Source organism: Meles meles, chromosome 3 (assembly GCF_922984935.1).
Source record: "Meles meles chromosome 3, mMelMel3.1 paternal haplotype, whole genome shotgun sequence".
Classification (NCBI taxonomy): domain Eukaryota; kingdom Metazoa; phylum Chordata; class Mammalia; order Carnivora; family Mustelidae; genus Meles; species Meles meles.
Genome location: NC_060068.1, coordinates 117347224 through 117372815, shown reverse-complemented (window position 1 = coordinate 117372815; position 25592 = coordinate 117347224). Strand labels below are relative to the sequence as shown.

Below are 25592 nucleotides of genomic sequence, written 5' to 3'. Positions count from 1 at the left end.
ATCGTTAGAAGAGCAGTTAAATAATTTCTGGTAAAGCCATAATGTTGAATATCACACAACTACTAAAAAGGATGAAGTATATATTTCATATTTTTTAAAGATTTTATTTTTAAGTAATCTCTGCACCTAACATGGGGCTTGAACTCACAACCTGAAGATCAAGAGTCACATGCTCTGCCAGTGGAGCTAGCTATATGCCCCTGTATATTTTATGTCTTTTACAACATATTAGTGGAAACGTTTCAAGGAAGGTTAAAAAAAAAGTATATCTCTGGGCTTGTGTTGGAAAGGTACATAGAACCTCACATTTTCAGTCTTTACACTTAGGTACAGTTTTAACATTTTATAATGAAAACATGCTCCCACGCATCTTGAATAAAAAAGAACAATGAAACATAATAGAACGCTAATGACTGAAGAAGTTCAAGCACCAGGATGCAGAGTATTTTCTGGGCAGGTACTCTTGATTTAGGAGCTAATCCATATTACTTTAAAACAATTATAGAGCAAACACATGCAGTATTTTAATTATTTAAGTATGGCCAGCATCCTGAAACCAAACCCAATAAAGACAACCCATAACAAACCTACATTTCATACTTACAGGCATAGATGCAGACATTTAAAATAAAATACCAGGAAATCCAGTTAGTACACCACAATGAAGTAATGTGTAGTCCATAAATGCAAAAGTGGTTTAACCGTATGGCAGATATTAATCTTTCTCGTAGGCTAAAAGAGACAAAGCAACATCTGACTATGTAGGGGGGTGACCCGTACATCATGGATTGATACATTCATTCAACAAATTTGTAGAGTCAGGCATTATTCTCTGTTCTGGGATAAAATCAGACGCTCATCCGTATCATCAGAAACACGCATTGTAGGGGGGAAAACAGACAAGTAAACAAATGCTATTTGCTAAGGTATGAAGGAGTATTTAGACAGGGGAAGTATTAGGAAGAGAATAAAAAGATGATAAAATTTCTGTCTGAAATCAGTAGAAAACATTATTCATGTTAGGAAACACTAGAAGTCTTTTTATTCCACTTGAAAGCAATACACCTCCTCACTCCATTATTAAAGCTGCACTCAACAAGTTAGAGCCCATGCGATAAATTGGTGAAACAAATGAGTCCTCTGCATGGGGAAGGAAAATTGGAATATCCAATGATAATTACTAAAGATAGTCAGTTGAAAAAAATACTAGAGAAGTGTGTAGTAAAGTAAGCTACAAAAAATATAGAGCACTTTTAAAAAATCTATTAGCAAGAGTTACACAATGGGAAAACATGTCATTCATACCAACAAATGACACTGTAACATGCCTTGATACCAATGACAGAAAACGCACAAGACCCATTACAAGAAAATGATAAAACTCTGAAGATAAAAATGAAAAAGTCCTGGGGCGCCTGGGTGGCTCAGTGGGTTAAAGCCTCTGCCTTCAGCTCAGGTCATGATCCCAGGGTCCTGGGATTGAGGCCCGCATCGGGCTCTCTGCTCAGCAGGGAGCCTGCTTCCTCCTCTCTCTCCCTGCCTGCCTCTCTGACTGGTTACAATCTCTGTCTATCAAATAAATAAATAAAATCTTTAAAAAAAAATGAAAAAGTCCAACCATCTTTGCAGAAAGAAATATGTGGAATTATAAAGATGTCATTTATCTCTAACTCACTTATAAGCTCAATGGAATTCTAGTGAAAATAGTGGTATAATTTTGAGATTTAGAAATTGTTCTTATTTAAAATTGTAGTCTTTATTTTTGTCAAAGTTATACATATTTACTTTAAGTATGATGAGTTCTGCTAGCTTATAACAGCAATCCTCAGCTTTACTCTTCCCAGCTTTTGATTCACACTCTCCAAGTCAATAGTACCCAATGCTTGTGCAGTTTAAAAAAAAAAAAAAATATATATATATATATAATATATATATATTTATTTATTTATTTGAGAGAGAGAGAGAGTGTGTGTGTGAGAGGGGAGAGGTCAGAGGGAGAGCAGACTTCGCATCAAGCAGGGAGCCTGATGCGATGTGGGACTCCATTCCCCGACTCCCGGATCATGACCTGAGCTGAAGGCAGTTGCTCAACCAACTGAGCCACCCAGGGGGCCCCGTTTGTGCAGTTTTTACTGGTGTTTGTATCTTTCTTATTTTTCAACAAGAGGATTTTTCTGCTAATCAAGTTTCTTTTTCCTTTTTCAGTTTTGGAGATGATCGATTCTCTTCTTACTGCAAAAGGTAATAATCACTTCTCTGATCTACTTTTCAAACCTCAATCAGACTCTCTCCCACAGACACATATTCATCCTACAAATGTGTACATGTTTCAGCTTCTCTTCCCCCCAACAATATTTTTGATTCCATCAATGTTCAATGTTATAAGCAGTATGTCTGAGTCTCACAGTATTCTATGCTTTCCCTTCATGAACAACTTGCTTTTCTGGAAGTTAATCACTGCTTTTCTTCTCCCCTCCTCCTCATTATTATTACTATGATGATGATGACGATGTAAACTCTACACTCAGATTCCTGAGATCAAGAGTTGCATGCTTCTACCGACTGAGTCAGCCAGGTGCTCCAATAATTGTCTACTTTTAAATTTGCTTTGTTATTGATACAATGGACAGAATTAAGAGAACAAGGGAGAGGAGAGAGAGAGGAGGAAGAAACAAAAAACAACAAAAACAAAAAACTTCTCAACTCCATCACACACTTGAGAAAAGCCTGAGAATTTAAGTTTTGCTTGAAACTGTATTCTGGATCATCCTTCCACATCACAGTGGACCAGTTTCTCTCTGAACTTGCTGCTCAGCTTTGCCAGAACAGCAAAGCTGCTTCCCCTTCATGGTCATCCTAGGAACATTCCTTTTCCTGGTGCTGACTTTGGAGCTCCTGCTTGCTGGATGCCGTGCCTTCCACTGTCATGGTTTACACTCTTGTTTGGGGGGAGCACTTCCTCTAGTAGGTTCCAGGGAACTGTGCCCTGGAAATCACCTAGGGAAGAAATGCTACTGCCACTGACTACGTGGCACTAGAGGAAACTGCTGTCACCTTGGCCACTCCACCTCACACCAACCACTGGCATCCCGTGGGAGATGTGTTTGACTTCCCCTCCCCCCAGTGATGCCCAGAAGACTCTGTGGCCATCCATTCCTGCCATTTAGAAACTCTCACTGGCATTGTGTTTTGATATTAATCTGTTAGACCCTTTCTTCAAATCCGTCTTTACAAGCCCGTTTCTAAAAGTTAAGAAATGTTAGTGCTAAGAAAATCTCCTCCAGTCCTTCTACACAGGTTGAAATAATTCAAGCTACATCAGGTAGTGCCCCAGAGGGTTCATGCTCATTAAGTTGGTGGGTAAAACCAATCTGTTTGACAAATCTGGTTTGTAATTTTAAATAAACATGCACAGTTTTTTATAGCAAACATTTTAGCTAACATGGTAACCCATAACACATGGTCTAATTCCAAGATTGTAAGCCGACATTTGGTAGAAATATTAAAAATAAACCTTCAAATATTACATGAAAGATTTGTATTTAATAAACAGACTTAGGCAGAAACTCAAGTTTTTGGTGACAAGGTACAGAATAACTATAGTTCTCATTTAAATTTATCAGTAATAGGTACGTACATAATTGCTATATATTATTCATCAATTTTTAAAGCTGTAAGAACCAGCACATAAAGTAAAAGGACTTTTTAAGAATTCATTGAAAAATTAGATCTGTTTCTGCTATTCCAGTAACATTTCCAATCAAATGTTTCCCTAAAGAATATCATTAACATAGTCGTGAAATACGAAGATGGAATTATTTTCTGCAAGTCAGTGGGTTTAAATTTGTTTTTAATAGAAGGTTGATAACAGGAATCAGAAACCCATTGATATGCTATTTAACTTTCCTTTTCCAGTTGTGTTCAGCATTCTTGCTTTGCACAGCGAATTTCCTTTTCTCTGGAATGAAAACTGGAAAATTTTCTTCATCTCAGCATAGGGACCAAATGACATTTGTGTTGACATCAATCATCTCTCCTTGGGGTAATCTATGGCAACGTTGAGGAAATGAGATTGGTTTTAAGGGACTGGAATGGAAGTGAGGAAGAAGAAAGTTAAGAAACAAGAAGTGAAATCATAATAACGGCTTCTTACAAGCCTTGTGGCATTTAAATGCACAAAATTAATCAGAAGAAAGAGTTGTAAGTACATTCATGTTCCAAGTTAGAGCAACTTCAACTTGATTATTATCCATCAGGAATTCTTAAAAATTTATTCTTTGCCTCAAATTTGGAACAATATGACTTTGAAAGACATGCAAGGAAGAAGGGATAAGGCTGCAAATTATGGCCATTTTTCTGAGTTTCTCTTACCTTGTTTTATATATGTGTATACACACACACACACACACACATACATATATATATTTTAGACAAAGTGGGGCTGAGGGCCCCTAGAGAGTGACCAATGGTCAATGTTCTACCATAAGCCTTCTGGTCAGGATTGTACCTAAGAGCCACTGCAATAAAATTCCATTTGCGAGGATGTGAGTTTGAGCTCTGAACAATTGCAGATGAGAGGAGGCAGTGGAAAGAGGACTTGATTAAGGTTGATCGTGATCCTCCATGGTGGGTAAGGTTGATAAATCCAAGATAAGGATGGGAATCTATATAATCATGCTACTCCTGCCACCCACTGGCCGAAGAATGAGTTCTGCATAATTGAAATGTACCCGTTTAGGGTTATGATTTTTCGCCACCCATAACTTCTTTCATTTTTCTATGATCCAACAGTCTCTGTTTTGAGCTTCTGTCCTCTTTGGTGGTGGAAAACTAACTTATGCAATGCATTATCCTTTCAGGGCTTTGGCGAAAGGCTTAAAGTTACACTGAGTTGTCAAGTGGACAAGGTGTAACTGCATGTTGTCTTCTAGCCTGTCTGGTATTCACTGTGATGGAGCAACCCATCTGGGTCCTGGTTGTCATCACCCTCCTGTCATGATGTTCACATTCCTATGGCATTTCTGGTTTTACATGGTCATGCTGCTTTATCTCCTCTTCAGGCTGCAAGGCCCCTCCCAGTCTAACAGCCGCCTCTCAGCTAAATTTCTCAGGGTTTGGAGATACCATCTAGATGATATCTCTTGCCACTCTGGGGCTGTGGGAGACTGGGGAGTTACCTCAAGCCCTATCTCCATAGAGGGACTGCCACTTCACGGTGTCTCAGAACATAAATTAAGATGCTCCCTCCAGCAATAGGAAACTTATCTCAAATTGCCTTAAGACAACTTATTAGCTCATATAAGGAGTCAAGAGGTGAGGTGAGCTTCAAAGTGTGCTGATCCAACAGTTTAAAAATGCAATCAAAGGCTTGGGTTCTCTCTGTCTCTCTATCTGCCCTCTGCCTGTGATCTTCATGTTGAAATGGATTCGTGTCTTGGTTGTATGATTGCCGCTTGCAGAAATTACTGCTTTGTCTTTTGTATGTAATTGACGTATCAGGCTTCTTTCTTCAGAATGAACTACAGCATTCCTAGAAGTCTCAGATAAAATCTTCTTCCTCTTATTGGTGTGGCTGGATCACATGCCTCTTCCCCCCTCCCCTTTTTTAATTGAAATTTTTGTTTTAATTCCAGTTAGTTAACATTGAGTGCTATAATCACACGCTTATTTTTGAATTATTTTTTAGCAAAAGGAATGGGATTACTGCTAGACCAAAATCAGGTTGAACCCAGAAGATGAGATTAGAAATGAGTCTCCTAAGGTACTATGTGGAGAAGGGGTGAGTACCTGAAGAAATTTGGAATTTTTTAAGGAGAGAATGAGGAGGATAGCTTCTCTCTAGGAAATAATATCAGCCAGGATTTAGTTAGGAAAAGAAACGCCTCTAGAAATTTCAAGCAGAACAAGATTAACATAGGGAATTAAGCAGCAAAAATAATTTGAAGGAGTAGGAGAGAGAAAAACAAGGGGGTTAGATGGAATTAGTCAATGTTCAGGAATTCCAGGAAGCTGCCCCTGCCCCTGTAGGAGAGCTCACCTGTCTAAGCCCGAATTGCTCTGCTCTGAGCTGGTCTTCTGCCCCTGCAGACCCAGCGCCCTTGTTGCAAGGTCATGCTGCTTCTACAGCCAAAGCCTGGTGTGGCTCTGGCTTCTTTCTTCTCTTCAATCTTAAAAAAAAAAAAAAAAAAAAAAAAAAAAAAAAAGATTACTTATTTATATACCATGCAGTTGAACAATTTTAAGTGTGCGAAGTATATAATTCATTGGCTTTAGTATATTCACAGAGTTGGGCATCCACCACCATAATTAATTTTAGAACATTTTCATTATTCCTGAAGAAATGTTTTCTCCTCAGGCATCACCCCCTCACCCCACTCCCAATCCCTCTAGTCATCCTCCCCTCCCTCCCCCATCCTTCCCCTACTCTGCACATAAACTAATCTCCTTTTTGTCTCTGTAGATTTGCCTCTTCTGGACATTTTATATAGATTTTTATAATGTGTGTTCTTTTGTGATTGGATTCTTTCACTTAGTATAACATTTTCAAGGCTCATTCATGTTGTATCCGGACTTCATTTGTTTTTATTGCTGAATATTCTTCCACAGTATGAATAGACCACATCTTATCTGTCTATTCGTCAGTCAGTGGACATTTGAGTTGTTTCTACTTTTTAGCTGTTAATTATGCTGCCATGAACATTCATGTACAAGTTTTTGATGAATGTATATATGTTGGGCAGAGACTTTGGAGTGGAATTGCTAGGTCAGGTGGTAAATCTAAGTTTCACCTTTTGAAGAACTGCTAACCTGTTTTCCAAAGTGGCTGCACTATTTTGTATCCCCACCAGCACCAACCCAATGAGGTTTCCATCATTTCTCTATATCCTCACCAGTGCTTGTGATTATGGGTTTTTGTTTTGTTTTATTTTGTTTTGTTTTTTGATGATAAGCTTTCCTACTGAGTCGGAAGTGGTAGCCTATTGTGGTTTTCATTTGCATTTCCCTGATGGTTAATGATGTTGAGCATCTTTTCTTGTACTTACTGGCCATTTGTGTATCTTCTTGGAGAAATCTCTCCTCAGAGCCTTTGCCCATTTTTAATTGGATTATTTGTCTTTTTATTATTGAGCTGTAGCAGTTTTAAATATATTCTAGCTACAAGTCTCTTAGTAGATACACGATTTGCAAATGTTTTCACTCAAATTGTGGATTGTTTTTTCACATTTTGATAATGTTCATTGGTGCATAAGGGTTTTACATTTTGATGAAGTCTAATTTATCTGTTCCTTTTTTCTTTTGCTACTTGTGCTTTTGGTGTCATATATAAAAATGTGGAATTTGAGATTATGATGATTTACCCCTATGTAGTCTTCTAAGAATTTTATGGTTTTAGTTCATAGCCTTAGGTCTTACATCCTTTTTGAGTTAATTCTGGCATATGGTTTGAGGTAGGAGCCCCACTTCATTTTCTTGCATGTGACTACCCAGCTGTCCCAGTATCTTACTTTAATCTTATGCAGATTCTTTCCACTGGCAGGTCCTGAACTGAAATCTTCCTACAAGAGGAGACTGGGAAATGTAGCCCCTGGGAGAAGGAGAACTTAGACAGGTGGGAACTAGCCCATAGTATGCAGCAAATAACTTAACATCAGCCTTTCTGAGGATTTGCTGTCTCTTTGGTGTCTAGATGGAAAAGCAGGCTACAAGTATCCTTTGATTCAAAGATCCTAAACCTGTCTAGAATCATTTTGACACCCTTATAACTTGAGAAGTATAGAGAATATAGGGCTCAACTCACTTTATTCTATTTTCCTCTTCTGTGTTCCTCTTTCTTCCCAGTCCACACAATTCTAAAATTGAGTCTAAGAGAAACCCAGCCATATACTTTTCCAGATAGTTCTGTTTCATGTGCTTTTGTTCTGAAGAGCTACATTTTGCTTTTTAAAAGTGAAAAAAATCTTAAAGGTACAAGAGATTATTTTAGATACACTATTAGACTATAGAAAGCAGCATTTTGTCTGACAGATTGGGAATATGGTTTCACGAATGTGATGCAGAGCTCCAGAGACAGTGATGAGACTTTGGGGAAGGGAGACAGATTCTTAAGGAGGAGATAAGTAATTATAGATAAGGACCTAAAATTAATAGGTAAGTAGGACATTGATGCCTTTGCAGAGATTTCCAGTTATGACCATACAGGTATTAGGGGCAACTTGGCAATGGTTTTACAACTGTATTCTGCAATAAACTGTAGTATACTAATATAGACTGAACTGTTTAAACATCTTGGAGACTTTAATTTATTCAGCTTAAGAGCTTAGTTGAAGGGAAAAAAATAATGGAAAGTAAGCTGTGGGATTGCTTTTCCTGAATTCTAAATTTTGCTTAAATATATTTCTAATCCTCTGTGCCAGGGATATTTTCTTAGAAATTCATTTGAATTGTATAATCTGATCACCTTTATTAATGCACGGATTCAGATGGGCATAAACATGCTTACTGTATTTTACTGTGTCAATTTTTAGCCTAGGTAATCCTGTAAATGATTAGCTAATTATATTCTGTCTGATTATCAAACTACTTAACTTAAATCCAGTATGATTATAAAAGGGGAGTAAATCTTCCATGCCAATAGAGGAGATTCTACACATGGTTACATTTAAGAAGGCAAAGGAAACCACCATATGAGCAAAGCCTGTGCAAGATTAAATCCCCATTATCTGGATGACAGAAACTAGAAAAGAATAGAGTTTGAAGAGCAACACAAATTCACAGCCATCATTTTGAGTCCATCTTACCTTCAAAGACAAATATGATCACTTCCTGAACTGATTGTCATAAAACTAGACAGGGAACATTCCATCACCTATTGTAGGAAATGACCCTCTCTAATTTTAATCAAATTAAAATTAGTTCTTAATTAATGTTCACATTATATCTGGGCATAAATGGAAAAGTTCTAAGTGATGGAGAGAAAAGGGAAACAGTGTGTGAGGATTCAAGAGTATGATGTTGTTGCAGTCCTGGGAGAAATTAAAAAAATGGAAACTAGCGTATTCAGAAGGTCTTTCACATGCCCATCATACTGTCTCATCTAGTGTTCATGACAGGCCTAAGAGGAAGGCATAATTATCCCAGGATCTCTAGTTGGGTACACTGGATCACAGATATATTAGAATCCAGTTTGTCTGATTCTAAATTCTATGCTCTCATGGTTGTTAAATTTTGACAGCACCCTTTCAGGTACAAAAGACCAAAAGAAATACTATTATAATTGGCTTAGGAAAACCAAGTAATTTATCAGCTCACAAACTGTCACATAGAGACCAGATCCTCCTCATTCAACATTGCCTGCTACAGGCGTGGTTGCATTCAGGAACCAAGAGGAACTCTCTCTCTCTAGGTTTCATTTCTACCTTTCTCTATATTGTGCTCGCTGTCAGGCAGGCTCTCAGGAGCTCTGGCTTCAGCCTTTAAAGCTTTAATCCCATGGAAAAAGAGATCCCTTTTCTAAGTTGGGGTAAGAGTTTTGGTGTTGAATTCTACTATCCTTTTTTGGCCTAACTAATCTTAACCACACTATGACCAACTTGGAAGGAACGTGAATGTACAGGGTTGGCTATATCAGGAAATGTGACTTGTAACTCTTAAGCCTTATGTATATAAGTTAAAGAAGCAGATATAGGTGGCTGAATGACTCCACTATTTCTGAGATTTTTAAAAAATGTGGATCATGAATATATCAGGTAACTATAGCAGTTGGTGCTGATCATGAAGCTTCCTGAAGTCAACAAAAGCCTTTACTTCTCTGCTATTGAAAAGGTTTTATTCACACCATAAAGTCAAACATACAGCCTCATTTAAGTCAATATGAAAATATTGGGAAAAATGAAAATATGGGGAAAAGTATGTATTTGAAGGGGAAGAAGACCAATGTTTATTAAATAACTGCTATGTACAGGCAGGACATAGGTACATCATACCTATTTTTTTAAAAAGATTTATTTATTTTAGAGAGAGAGTGTGGGGGAAGGGCAGAGGGACACAGAAAGAGAAACCCAAACAGACTCCATGCAGAGTACGAGCTCCACATGAGGCTCAATCTCATGACCCCAAGGTCAGACCCAAGCTGAAATCCAGTCAGATGCCCAACTGACTGCACCACCCAGGTGCCCCATGTCGTATCCACTTTTATGTTAGACAAATGATTTGGTGGGCACTAGCCACATGTGGCTGCTTAAATTTAAAACTTAAAGTGACTAATTAAAATTAAATTAAAATTTAGTTCCTCGGTCACAGGAGCTGTACTTTCACTGCTGAATATCCACATGACCGTGGCTTCCATGATGAACAGCATAGCCATAGAACATGTCTGTCATTGTAGAAAGTTCTGTTGGACAGCTCTGACTATCCACCTCAATTTCCCCCTTTTGTCAGAATGGAATCTAACAATCTTAAGTCATATGAGATAAGACTATTAAGAAATAGTCAGGGTAGGGGCGCCTGGGTGGCTCAGTGGGTTAAAGCCTCTGCCTTCTGCTCAGGTCATGATCCCGGGACCTTGGGATCGAGCCCCACGTCGGGCTCTCTCTGCTCAGCAGGGAGACTGCTTCCTCCTCTCTCTGCCTGCCTCTCTGCCTGCTTGTGACCTCTCTGTCAAATAAATAAATAAAATCTTAAAAAAAAAAAAAAGAAATCGTCAGTGTAGCATGTGTATCTTCTGTACGAAAACCACTCCGAACTCAGAAAAGCCAGTGTCATAGGCCAAAAAAGAAGGGGGAGAGATATTAGATACTAGACATTAAATGACATGATGGAATTATTGTCAGATTTGTTTGGTGTAATCAAGATATTGTGGTCTTGTTAGACTAGAGTCCAGCTCTTTGGAGATCTGTGCTGAAGCATTTAGGAGGAAAATTTTGACGTTTTTCTTTTACACTGGAATGACAGAATAAAAAACAGAGAGCTAAAGCAACAATGACACAATGTAAACAATAGTTAAATCTATCTATCTAATCGGTGCTATTGTTTCTAATTTGAAACAGAATGAAAATAGTTTTGAAAAACCCAACTTTCTTTTAACAATTTTGGCCTTTGATGTCACACTCAGAAAATGTTTTCTTAAACTAGACTTTTAAAAATAGTTACTGAGGCAATCTTCTAGAATTTTAATGGATCATTTCTTTAAAAGCTTAAATCTTTTATCTGTTTGTAATTTGTTTTGGTGTAATGGCCACATTAAAGATTGCTTTTGTTTTTACATAGTTAAATGGTAGTGAATATTTGCTTCCCTTTTAAATTCATTGACAATTTTTTTTCTAGAAAGAGCCCCTGATTTTTCTTTTTTTTTTTAATATACTAATAATATTTATTTTTTTTTTCAGCATAACAGTATTCATTCTTTTTGCACAACACCCAGTGCTCCATGCAAAACGTGCCCTCCCCATCACCCACCACCTGTTCCCCCAACCTCCCACCCCTGACCCTTCAAAACCCTCAGATTGTTTTTCAGAGTCCATAGTCTCTTATGGTTCGCCTCCCCTCCCCAATGTCCATAGCCCGCTCCCCCTCTCCCAATCCCACCTCCCCCCAGCAACCCCCAGTTTGTTTTGTGAGATTAAGAGTCATTTATGGTTTGTCTCCCTCCCAATCCCATCTTGTTTCATTTATTCTTCTCCTATCCCCCTACCCCCCCATGTTGCTTCTCCATGTCCTCATATCAGGGAGATCATATGATAGTTGTCTTTCTCCGATTGACTTATTTCACTAAGCATGATACGCTCTAGTTCCATCCACGTCGTCGCAAATGGCAAGATTTCATTTCTTTTGATGGCTGCATAGTATTCCATTGTGTATATATACCACATCTTCTTGATCCATTCATCTGTTGATGGACATCTAGGTTCTTTCCATAGTCTGGCTATTGTAGACATTGCTGCTATAAACATTCGGGTACACGTGCCCCTTCGGATCACTATGTTTGTATCTTTAGGGTAAATACCCAGTAGTGCAATTGCTGGGTCATAGGGTAGTTCTATTTTCAACATTTTGAGGAACCTCCATGCTGTTTTCCAGAGTGGTTGGACCAGCTTGCATTCCCACCAACAGTGGAGGAGGGTTCCCCTTTCTCCACATCCTCGCCAGCATCTGTCATTTGCTGACTTGTTAATTTTAGCCATTCTGACTGGTGTGAGGTGATATCTCATTGTGGTTTTGATTTGTATTTCCCTGATGCCGAGTGACGTGGAGCACTTTTTCATGTGTCTGTTGGCCATCTGGATGTCTTCTTTGCAGAAATGTCTGTTCATGTCCTCTGCCCATTTCTTGATTGGATTGTTTGTTCTTTGGGTGTTGAGTTTGCTAAGTTCCTTATAGATTTTGGATACTAGCCCTTTATCTGATATGTCGTTTGCAAATATCTTCTCCCATTCTGTCAGCCTGATTTTTCATATAGAGTTTCACCCCCCACCACCTTTCACTTTCTGCTTATATGTTTTGGGTAATGCAGAAACAGAACATTAAAACCTGGTATTCTTTAATTTACTCTCAGCTAAAAAGCCCTTGGGGCAGAAACCATAGTCCTTTTGTTAGTATATAGGCAGTTTAAAGCATGGGAGCCTGTTAAAACATGAGCAGAGAACCCTTTGCTAGCCACTACATCCTACTTAATAGATCAGAAAAAAGTTTAGAGAATATTAACATATCTGTTACCAAAAACAAAAGTGAAAGTTGTATGTTTGTTAAATGTCTTATATCAAAAAGTGGAGCATCTAGATTTCCTTAGGAGGATGTTTCACTCATGGCTCAGGGAAGAACATAAAATGCTGTATTAAGAGGCCTTTGTACAAGGACTCAGGTGCTCACCGCCCTATTACAGAGGCTGAAGAAGCCTAGGCAACGGGCCACCACTAACTTTTTGGTGCATGACCATGGAAGATCTGTTTGCCAGAGTCTTGAACATGTAGGAACCTCCTGTACATCTTCTGGTACTTCATAGATCCAAGATGGAGGGAATGGGAAGGGAAACAGAAGCTGCTTCAGAAACTCACATTGGAAAGGCCCATGCTATGCCTTCTACTGCTCCAGAGAAAGAGGAAAAATGACTTGGGCCGCCTTGCAGTCTTTCAGGATTATCTGAGTTTATTTTTGAAGGCAGAGCCTAAAAATGCATTCAGAATGCTGGCGAGGGTGTCAGAGAAACCTACCTCTCAGGCTTTCAGCTTCTGCAATGTAAGGGAGATAGAAAAGTTTTCAAAGATCGGTGGGGCAGTGGGGAATGGGTGCTGGGTGTCACCAGACAAATACCGCAGAAGAGGTGAGGAGCTTTCTCATTAGATTGAAATGTTTATTTTAAAAATTTAAAGGATTGTTGATTTGAAAGTTTGAGAGTACGGTATGTTTGTTAGAGTATCTGGTGAAGGAAATAATTTGAAATTGTTTATCATAAAGGATTGATTTCACTTACCATTGCTAAGAATTAACTTCTTATGATATCACGTTGCCTAGCAGAGCTCCTCCCCCAGTGGGTTTCCCACTGCTCTAAGGGTGACTAAGCAGGCTGGGTCACCAGAGGAGCCTTGCAAAGGGCTCTGATCCCTTGTTGATCCCAATATGCCATATAAATGTAGCTGTCCTCTTAAGGTATCATGGAAAAAGCTATAAAGTGCTGCATTTTAGTGAAAGGGTCCTCTCTTGATTTAATGTGAATGTTGTTCCTGAATGTGAAAGCTCTGAAGTGAATTAGTGTACAACAAGTATCAGGAAAGACTCTTTTGGGGCACTTCCTTGTGTGAATACCTCATGGCCATGTAAAGCTGCAAATCTCAGGATTTAATATTAATATTCCAGAGAGTTATGTTAGATAAATAACAGAGGAGGCTGATAAAAATTCCCTGGGTTTTCAGAAAAGTTAAAGGCTTTGATTAATTAATTCTTTATCTTCATCTCCTCCTCCTTTTCCTTTCTTGCAAGAGTGAGATAGTTATAATCTGAGAGATAAGACAGAATCTACTGAGAGCTGTATTTGTGCAACTCTGTGGTTTGGGCAGATGTGTAAAATGAATGAAAAGAAATTCATGTTGAGGAGTCTCTGCTCTTAAAATAATTTTCTACTTAAAAAAGATAAGTTCCAAGTGGAAAATAAAAATGCTCTACTGATTTACAAAACTTATGTTTAAAATGTATTCACTATTTTTGAGACATTAGTATGCACAAGGACATCTCTTGGTGCTTGAGATATATCAGTAAACAAAATAGATATCCCTGCCCTCGAAAAGCTTATATTCTAATGGGGGAAAGACAGCAAACTATAAACATAATGAGTAAGTAGATTATATAGGATATTAGAAGGAATAGAAAAATGTGTAGTCTTTTTTTTTTTTTAAAGATTTTATTACCTTTTTGACAGAAAGAGCACAAGCGGCAAAGTGGGGGAGCAGCAGGGAGAGGGAGAGGCAGGCTTTCCACTAAGCGGGGAGCCTGATGTGGGGCTTGATCCCAAGACCCTGGGATCATGACCCAAGCCAAAGGCAGATGCTTAACCGACTGAGTCACCCAGGTGCCCTAAAATGTGGAACATTTTAAAGGGGGATTAGGTATGTTGCAGGGGCAAGGATGAGTTGAAATATTTGATAGGAGAAGGCACTATTTGAGTTAGAAATGACAGAGATGAAACAACAAGCCACAACTGTCAGTGAGAGGGAGTAGCAGGGGACCTAAGGGGGAATGATCCTTGGTGTTTTGAAGAAAAGAAAGGAGATTAGTATGTCTAGAATGGAGTGAGCAAGAAGATAGCAGACTATACAAAGAACCCTTGCAACTTAAGAAGAACAACCAATTTTGGGGGGGAAAAAGCTGGGTGAAGAACTTTAATAGACATTTCTCCAAAGAAGATGCAGATTACCAACAGCACATGCAGAGATACCCAATGTCAAAAAAATGCAAATCAAAACCACAGTGACAAACCGCCTCACATAGCTACTATCAAAAAATGGGTGGGGCAGGAATAACAGGTGTTGGCAGGATGTGGAGATATTGGAACCCTTTTGAACCATTGGTAGGAATGTAAAATGGTGCAGTCACATGGAAAACAAGATTGCTGTTCTTAGGAAAAGTAAAAATAGAATTACCATATAATCCAGCAATTCCACCTTTGGGTAATTATCCTGAAAAATTGAAAGCAGAGTCTCTAAAAAATATGTGTAAACCTATGTTCATAGTAGTGTTATTTAAAAGAGCTAAAAGATAGATTTCATTCAAATTTCCATCCACAAATGAGTGGTTATCAGGTATGGAAATCTATACAGTGCAATACCATTCAGCCTTAAAAAGGAAGGACATCCTGACACATCCCACAATATGGATGAACCTTGAGGATATTATGCTAAGTGAAATACACCAGTCCCCAAAAGACAAGTACTATGTGATTCTACCTGTGTATCGAGAATGGTTACTTTGATAGAGAGAAGAAAGAATGGTATTTGCCAGAGGCTAAGAGAAAGGGAAATGGGGGAGTTAATATTTAATGGGTACAGAGTCTCTCTTTTGCTGGATGAAAAGTTCTCATGATGGATGGTGGCTAAAATAGCCAGGGTCGCCTAAGTGGCTCCATTGCCTCAGACAATCAGGTCATGATCTCAGAGTTGTGAGATGGAGCCCTGTGTGGAGCCCCACCAGCACTGGGTGTAGAGCCGGCTCAAGATTCTCTTTCTCTCTCTCTGCCCTTCACCCCCTACCCCCAACTCGCACACATGTTCTCCCTAAAATAACTAATTAATTAATTAATTAATAGCCAGGAACTCTTAGTGAGAGAGAGAGGCACTTTTTCTCTAGTGGGGCACTATTTTCCACTGGGTAATTGCCAACAAGGTACAAAAACAGTAATACCTCCCACTTTAGAAAACCTTTCTTTGATCCTGCGTGACTATGGTCTCATTTTTCTGTTGCAGTTTAGAACACAGTTTGGAAAAGTTGTCAATACTCTGTGTCAGATGCCTCTTTCTAGTCTGTCGTCATTTGTCTCCAAATAGACGTTCAATCCACTACTCCACTGTAGAAGGGCACTCCTGACATAATTATGTGTAAAATCTACCAGCCTAGCAGCACTCATTGTGTAATACATGCATGTGGAATTGATCTGAGGCAGGAGGGTTTAATTGAATCACATCTACTCCCCCCTGGCCTGATTAATCAGTATGGAATGACCTGATGAGTTTTCTTATTTTTACTATTTCTGTAATTTTCAGGATAAAAAATAGGAATAACTTAAGAATATCTACTTTTAATTTCATAATGGAAATTGGCTAAAAAGCTTTTTATATAGATTATTATATAGTATTAAAATAATACCTTTTCTTTCAGATATTCAATTATTTTAACTGTGAACAAATGATTATTTGTTTTAGCATGAAAATATACAACTTTTTCTCATAAATATTCTCCTCTTGTGTTAAGTGTAAGATAGTTATTTCATGAACCAGGAGGGGAGTTGATGTCAATCTCAATATATTATATCAATTTAAATTTTTAATGGTTCCTAGTAATTCTGCATTATGAATCAGATATGCCCACCCTGGGCCAATATTGCTTTGTGTTTCCATTCCTTGGAAGCCAAATTCCATACATGGTGAAGAGAGACTCTCCTAGTGATGGTGATTCAGTTTCCATTAAGTCATGACTCACCATAGTCCAATTTTTGCCTCGATTTTGTTCACTTGTCTTGGTTTCATGAGAGCATTTCTCCACTGGTCTTCATCAAGCTACATGCACATGACCACTTAGCCATATTTCTAAGCTGGGTATATTCCTTTAGTATATGTCCGTTATCTCAGCTACACCCCCTTTCTGTGTTGGATGAACATTCACCTTAACAGTGCTACTGCATACAAGCGTTCTTTGTGTGCTCTGCACAAAGACTCCCACAGAGTGGTCCATTGGAGCTAAAAGTCAAGCATGCTCTGCTCCCAAACCCTGACAGTGGCCTGGAATCACTGGAGAAGGGGAAGACTAATTTTGTTGACTAGAGGTGTGCATTTTCCTCAGTTGTACAAAGCATCAAGGGGCTATTAGTAATCCAGCTTATGAGACTTGATTTTAGGAAGAGGCTTCCTTTCAGGATAGAAACACAAAGGACAACCACTTGCTTCTTCAGACACTTTTGCAACCGGACTTTGGACATGTGACTTAGGCTCAGCCAATGAGGGGCACGTGCCCTAGACTTTGATTCGGAAACTGCGACAGTAGAGATTTCTTGTTGCAACTAGGGGAGGCAGCAACATCCCATTCCATGGAGTGGTAATTGCCTCATCAGGATCCAGGGCTGGAGGTGTTGGTGATGAGACCTCCAGCATCTGGGCTCTTCCTGAGGCCTTGCTGGGACTCCAGTTCCACAGGCTTCTGCCGTTAGGTCTCACTGTTTCCCATCTGTTTTGGACCCCCTTAATGGCCTCCCCCCAGTTTTGTTTTATTAGGTTAGTCAGAGTTGACTTTTATTGCTTGAGGACAAGAATCTTGTCTGACACAGCAAGCATTCATACTGCAAACAAAAGGAGATCACACCACAGGAAATGGCAAGGGGGCAGGTCAGAAAATACTCCTATCATTGCCACAGTCCCTTCTGATCATCTTCTCTAACTTTCCTTTTGCATACAGAGATGAGAGTACTCATGCAGATTGCATAGATTTATTTATTCAGAATTAGGTGCATTTATTGTGCTAAATGTTATAATTTTAAAAAGCAGTGTCAGAAGGATACCCACGTCTTCTAACATTTTCTGATTTTGGTGTGTGAAAGGTGAAGCAGATTTCCTGTTGAACTACTTCCAAGTGCAATACCACCCCACACGAAGTCTACTTTTACGAGAATATCCCAGATAGGCATATTGTTTCAAGAGCTTCTGAAAATATAGTATTATATCAGGAAATAGACCAGCAGTGCTTTCAGAAGCAGTCCAGATACATCCAAGAGTCATAAAAGTAATTTCACATTTAAATAAAATGAAATTGATGTTTGGTCCTCAAGGTGTGTCTGAGAAACAGAAACATCCACATAGGAGTTGGTTAAAATGTAGGCCTGCCCAAAATATTGAATCAGAATCATATGTTCATAAAATATCTAGCTGATTAACATGCACATTAAAGTTTGAGAAGCACGGGGTGCCTGGGTGGCTCAGTTGGTTAAGCATCTGCCTTCGGTTCAGGTCATGATGCCAGGGTCCTGGGATTGAATCCCACATCGGGGATCCTTGCTCAGCAGGACCTGCTTCTTCCTCTCCATCTGCCTGCTGCTCTCCCTGCTTGTGTACTCTCTCTGTCTGACAAAAAAATAAATAAAATCTTTAAAAACAAAAAGTTTGAGAAGCACTAAAATAGAGAATGTCAGAGGACCTTGCATACAGTGAGTCAGTGTTGTTTCGTGAAACTTATTCCAAGTATATGAAAATATGAATTTGGTCATCATGAAAAATGTGTTTCTTACTGTGGATCACCGTACAAAAAATTGGAGAGAGAAATGTCAGCAAGATGGCCAGTATGACCCTCCTCATCATGTGCCCACCATCAACAAAATTTTGGCATCGATCCATGGGAAAAAGTTACTGTGGGAGCTGTAGGGTCCAGCACCATATCATGAAGGACCAGTGAAGAGTCTTGCCCACCTGTGCATCAGGTAATAGGCAGACCTTGGCCCTGAATGTGGACTGTCAGGTGACCCATGAACTTGTATTAGCCCCACACAGCCATGGTCCAGGTGACTGATTTAGACAGTCACCCACAGATGAGAAAGTCCTTGGGAAGTCCAGAAGAGTCCTTTGGAGAAGTTCCAGCCTACTGTTAAAGAGACATAAAGGAAAAAAAAAAAAATATATATATATATATACGATCTATTAGCAGTGACTACATATTTTTCTCAAGTGCATGTGGGTCATATGATAAGTCACAAAGCAAGTCTTGGTAAATTTAAGATTGAAATCATAGCAAATATCTTTTGTTATCACAGTGGTTTGAAACTAGAAATCAGTAACAGGAGGAAAACTAGAAAATTCACGTGTGTGGAAATCAAACAACACACTCCTGAACAACAAATGGGTCAAAGAAGAAATCAAAAGGGAAATTAAAAAAAATCTTGAAATGCAAAAATGGAAACACATCATACTAAACTTTATGGGAAGCAGCAAGAGCAGTTCTAAAGGGAAATTTATAGTGATAGATGCTTACTTACATTAAGAAAAAAGAAAATTTTTAATCTAACTTTTCATCTCAAGGAACTGGAAAAAGGAACAAACTGAGCCCAAAGTTAATGGTAGAAAGGAAATGACAAATAGCAGAGCAGAAATAAATAAAATAGACACCAGAAAAGAATAGAAAAGATCAGTGAAGCTAGGAGCTAGCTTTTTAAAAAGATAAAATTGACAAGCTTTTAGTTAGCATATTGTGGAAAAAAAAGAGAGAAGACTTAAAAATAAATCAGAAATAAAAGATATTACAACTGATACCACAGAAATACAGAGGATTATAAGAAGGTACTATGAACAATTATATGCCAACAATTGAGATGACCCGGAAAAAATGGATAAATTCCTAAAATGTACACCCTACCTAGATTGAATCATGAAGAAATAACACCAAACATGCCAATATTCTGTAAGGAGATTGATTTAGTGATCAAAACTTTCCTAAGAAAACCCAGGACTATCTGGTGGGTTCTTCTAAACATTTAAGCAAAACATTTCAAGAATTAATTCTAATCTTTCTCAAATTCTTCCAAAAAAATTGAAGAGGGTGAACACTCTCAAACTCCTTTTACAAGATCAGCATTACCCTGATACCAAAGCTAGATAAGGACAAGAATTCTATGGACCAATATCCCTGATGAAAATAAATGTGAACATTCCCAATAAAATATTATGAAACCAAGTTCAGCAGCACATTAAAGGGACTATACACCATGAGCAAGGGGGGTTTATCACTGGGATACAAGGATGTTACAACATATGCAATTAATAAATGTGATCTCTCACATTAATAGAATGAAGATAAAAATCATTTGATAATCTCAGTAGATTCAGAAAAGGCATTTGACCATATGCAACATCCTTTCATGATAAAAATTCTCAACCTGAAGACCATATATCACAAGGCCACAGCTAAAATCATACTCAAAGGTGAAAGGTTCAAAGTTTTTCCTCCAAGATCAGGAACAAGAAAAACGTGCTTACTCTTACCACTCCTACTAAACAGAACACTGGAATTTCTAGCTAGAGTAGTTATGCAAGACAAATAAAAGACATCCAGTCAGAAAGTAATAAAATCATGTAATAAAGTTTGCAGATAAAATAACCTTATATTGAAAGTCCTTAAGACTCCACCAGAAAACTTAGAATTAATTAACAAATTCAGTAAAGTTGCAGGATACAAAATCAACATACAAAAATCAGTTGTGTTTCTATACACTAATGATGAAATGGCTGGAAATGAAATGTAAAAATAATTGCCTTTACAACAACATTAAAAACAATAAGATACTTAAGAAAAAATTCAACCAAAGAGGTGAAAGATTGGTTCACTAAAAACTAAAGCTCTGATGAAGGAAATTGAAGAAGATACAAGTAAATGTATGTTCGTGGATTGGAAGAATTAATATTGTTTAACTGTCTGTACTGCCCGAACCGTCTAGACTCAGTGCAATCTGCACCAAAATTCCTATGGAATTTTTCAAAGAAATAGAAAAAAAATCCTAAAATTTGTATGGAACTATAAAAGACCATGAATAGTCAAAGCATTTTTGAGAAAGAACTGAAGGCATCGCACTTACTGATTTTTTTCAATTTATATCATAAAGTCATCAAAACAGTATAGTATTGGCGTAAAAAGACACATAAGCCAGTGGAACAGAAGAGACCAGAAATAAATCCATGAATATTTGGTTAACTCACATTTGGCAAAGGATCCAAGAAGTACTAAAAGGGGGGAAAGCACAGTCTGTTCAATAAGTTGTGTTGGGAAAACTGGATAATCACACACAAGTGAATGAAATTGGACCCCCATAACAGACTACTCACAAAAATTAACTCAAAATGGATTAAAGGCTTGAATATAAGATCCAAAACCATAAAACTCGTAAAATAAAACACAGGGAAAAGACTCCTTGACATTGGTCTTGGCAATGATTTTTCTGATATGACACCAAAGTCATAAGCAACAAAAATGAAAATAAGTGGGACTACATCAAACTAAAAATCTGCACAGCAAAAGGAACAGTCAACAAAATAAAAAGGCAACCCACAGACTATGAGAAAACATTTGCAAACATATCTCAGGAAGAGTTAATGTCCAATATATATAAGGAACTTACACAGCTCACGAGCAAGCAAACAAAACAAAACAAAACAAAACAAAAAACAAAACAACCAAATAATCTCATTAAGAATGAGGAGAGGACCTGAATAGACTTTTTTCTGAAGAATACATACAAATGGCCAACAGATGTGAAAAGGTACTCAACATCACTTAACATCAGGGAAATGCAAATGCATTTCAAAACCACAATGAGCTATCATTTCACACCTGTCAGAATGGCTTTTATTATAAAGTTAAGACACAACACATGTTGGTGAGGATGTGGACGAGAGGCAGGTACACTATTTGTGGACGGTAAATTGGTTTAGTCATTATGAAAATAGTAAGGAGTTCCCTCAAAAGATTAAAAGTAGAGCTAGTGTATGATTGATCAAACTCACTTCTTGGTATATATCCAGATGAAGTGATATTGGGACCCTGATATCTACACCCCCACATTCACTGTAGCTTTGGTCACAGTAACCAAGATATGGAACCAGCTTCAATGTCCTTTGAGAAATGAATGGATAAAGAACATGTAGTATATCTATAAAATGGAATATTATTTAGCCACTAAGAAGAAGGAATTCCTGGCAATTGCCACAACATGGATGGACCTAGAGGGCATCAATGCTAAGGAAATAAGTCAGAGAAAGACAAATACTTGACAGAGATCACAAGTAGGCAGAGAGAGAGGGGGAAGCAGACTCCCCAGTGAGCAGAGAGCCCGATGCAGGGCTCCATCCCAGGACCCTGGGATCATGACCCAAGCCGAAGGCAGAGGCTTTAACCCTCTGAGCCACCCAGGCGCCTGAGAAAGACAAATACTGTATGATATCACTTAGATGTGGATTCTAATTAAGGTGAACTCATACAAATAGATAATAGAATGGTGGTTGCCAAGGGCTAGGAGGTAAGGGAAGTGGGGGATATGTGGTCAAAGGAAACAAATTCCAGTTATAATATGAATAAGTTCTGGGTAACTAATGTACAGCATGGTGAGTATAGGTAACAATACTGTATTATATATTTGAAAGTTGCTGAAAGTAAATCTTAAATGTTCTCACCACAAAAAAGAAATGGTAATTATGTGACATGATGGATGTGTTAAATAACCCTACTGTGGTAATCATTTCACAATGTAAAAGTGTCTCAAATGATCAGGTTCTATACCTTAAATTTGGACAGTGTTATAGGTTTTATAGCTCAATAAAGCTGAAAAGTGATTTTTAGGCATAACAGGCAAAGTTTTAAAAAAGTGAAAACAAAAAAATTGAAAAACACTAAGCTAAGGGAATACGCAGGTGGAATTTTAATCCCACTGTTCCCATCTCCTTAAGAATACCAAGATCCTTCACATCTGTGGAGACATCTTACATAAGGGGAGAAAGAAAAGTGCCCCTAACTTCTAATTCATGGTCAAGGGCTGCAGATACAGTTTTCCTGTGTATTGTCCCGTCTCATCCCTTCTTCCCACCAATATCTTAAAAAGAGAGTAATTTTTTAAAAAGATTTATTCATTTTTTAAATTTTTAAAAAGATTTTATTTATTTATTTCAGAGAGAGAGAGAGATCACAAGCAGGCAGAGAGGCAGGCAGAAAGAGATAGGGCAAAGCAGGTTCCCTGCTGAGCAGAGAGCCGGATGCGGGGCTTGGTCCCAGGACTCCTAGATCACGAGGACTCCGTGGACTCCGTGGACTCCGAGATCATGACCTGAGCTGAAGGCAGAGGCTTAACCCACTGAGCCACCCAGGCACCCCCATTTTATTTTATTTTTAAAGATTGTATTTATTTATTTTAAGAGAGATAGAGCAGGTGGATGGGGGAAAGAGGGAGAGGGACAAGCAGACTCTTTGCTGAGCCCAGAGCCCGACATGAGACTGGATCCCATGACCCAAGACCATGACCTGAGCCAATATTAGGTCTGATACTCAACTGACTGAGCCACCCAGGCAACCCTTATTTATTCATTTTAGTGAGAGAGAGACAGAGCACATGGGAGTGGGGAGAGGGACAGAGGGAGAGGAAGAGAGAGAATCCCAAGCAGACTCCCTGCTCAGGATGGAGCCCAACACAGGGCTCAATCCCACAACCCTGAGAACATGATTGAGCCAAAATCAAGAGTCAGCCACTTAGCCAACTGAACCAACCAGGCACCCCAGGAGAGTAATCTTTTTAAAAAGATGAACAGGGGTCATCCTCCATAAAGAAGTGTAAAGAAGGGGCGCCTGGGTGGCTCAGTGGGTTAAGCCTCTGCCTTCGGCTCAGGTCATAATCTCAGGGTCCTGGGATCAAGCCCCGCATCGGGCTCTCTGCTCAGCAGGGAGCCTGCTTCCCCCTCTCTCTCTGCCTGCCTCTCTGCCTACTTGTGATCTCTCTCTCTCTCTGTCAAATGAATAAAAAATCTTTAAAAAAAAAAAGTGTAAAGAAAATCTAGGTCAACAGGAAGAGACTGAAGAGAGGGAGTCTGAGGGAACTCTCATCAGACCAGAACTCCACTTTGCTGTTTCTCCTCATCCTTTGGCTGAGTCTTAGGATTAAAGGTACAATCTATTTCCATCTGGCTTGTATTGGTACTGGGGAGAGGGGAATGAAGCTCTATATACCCAAGATCTAAGACTCCTGAGCAAAGACTCGAAATCAACCCTATGAAGTCCGTTGGGGTGAAAGTAAGTAAACATAGCACACTGGCAAGATGAGGAGAGCTGCAGTGGGCTATCAGGAGACTAGAAGAGGTAGATGTAGTTAGAGGCAGGCTGAACAGTAGAGAGACCATGGTGTTTGAAATCAGACCTGCTTTTGCCATTTACTAGCTAGGTGAGCATGAATAAGTTAACTGATTTTTCTGAGTCTTCATTTTCTGTAGAACAGCAATTATGAGACATACTTCCTGTTGTTAGGATTGGGTGAAGTAAAAAAATGTGTTGTGCTGTATCTATAAATTAATGCTCTGTAACGTGCCCTCTTCTTTTTCTTCTTCTTTTTTAATGGGAAGGAAGTAATTCTATGACCTCTATTCTATTGCTGTAACTGAGGAAGCTTTTAAATCATAGATTTAAAGACATGATTGAGAGCACTACAGAACGGAAGTCATGAGTATAAGAAGCTTGTCTGCTAAGAGGTAAAACTACTAGGTTGACTTGATTTCCTTTATGGGAAGTATTACCAGACAAATAAATTAAAGGAATGAGAATACATCCGCAATTATAAGGTAATAAAAAAAATCATGTGAAGTCCTTGTGTATCTGATGAAGAAAAGGGTCTGGATATAATAGAGTTTAGTGTTTATAAGTGGTTGAATGACATACTACAAGATGAGAATAAATATAAACAGAGAATAGCATCTCTGTTAGAGTATGTCTTTGAATTTTACCTTTTTTCTTATGTTTAATCAGTATTTGCTAAAGAGTATTGTGGCTTGTTGATCAAATTTCAAATTTCATGATTTTGAGCTGGTTAGCTAACATTCTAGGATAATAATTAACCCCATCAAGATTTCGAATTCTAAAGATTGACAGTATATAGAAAAATGGAATTTCAAAGGACAAAATGAGTAGTCCTATAAAATTACTATGAAAGTCCCAACTAATTGTATAAATAATATTTTTAAAAGTCAGGTTTAATAGCAAATAGGAATCATAATTGGAATTTTAGTAGATTATAAATTCTGTTAACAGAATAGTATAGTTACCACCACCACCACCACCAAAAGTCTATAAAACTTCTGTTAATACTGTTAATAATGCTATAGAGTTCAGAATAAAGGTCAGTAAAAGTCTTGCTGTAATCCAGGTTGTTCAAGGCTTGGTCTGAAATGCTTTGTGTGTTCATTCTGGATAGTGCACATGTATCATTCGAAGGTCTTTGGATGAAAGCAGTAAAAACCAGTTCTATCCAACTCAAGCAAAATAAGTAAAAACATAGAAAAACACAGAAAACAGATGGAAGATTTTTTTTTCTAAGAATAGCTCCTAAAAGTAAAGGAAAAGAACTTTCTTTTCTGGCTATAAAGGACTAGCCTGGCTGGACTTAGGCTCCAGCTTTAAACAAATAAAAATTAGACACAATACAAAAAACAACAAAACAAAAACAAACAAGAAAACAACCTGCTTTCAGACATTGGGCCAGAGGACTGTGATCCTGAGAAATGGTAAGCAAATGCAACGAACCCCAGAATCATTCTGGCTTTCTGACGAGCTGCTTCCTGGCCTACAGTGCAGGGGAGCACAAGAGAGTGGAATTCAGGGAGGTTGACATG

General features: G+C 38.4%; 1 protein-coding gene across 2 annotated transcripts in view; it reads left to right on the top strand.

The window, feature by feature from the left end:
- MEGF10 (multiple EGF like domains 10) overlaps positions 1-25592 on the top strand; it is a 212602-nt gene that overhangs the window by 9941 nt on the left and 177069 nt on the right. For both annotated transcript variants that reach the window (XM_046000699.1, XM_046000698.1), the window contains exon 2: positions 2206-2241. The gene's annotated coding sequence lies outside the window, so the exon portion shown is untranslated. The remainder of the gene's footprint in view (positions 1-2205; positions 2242-25592) is intronic.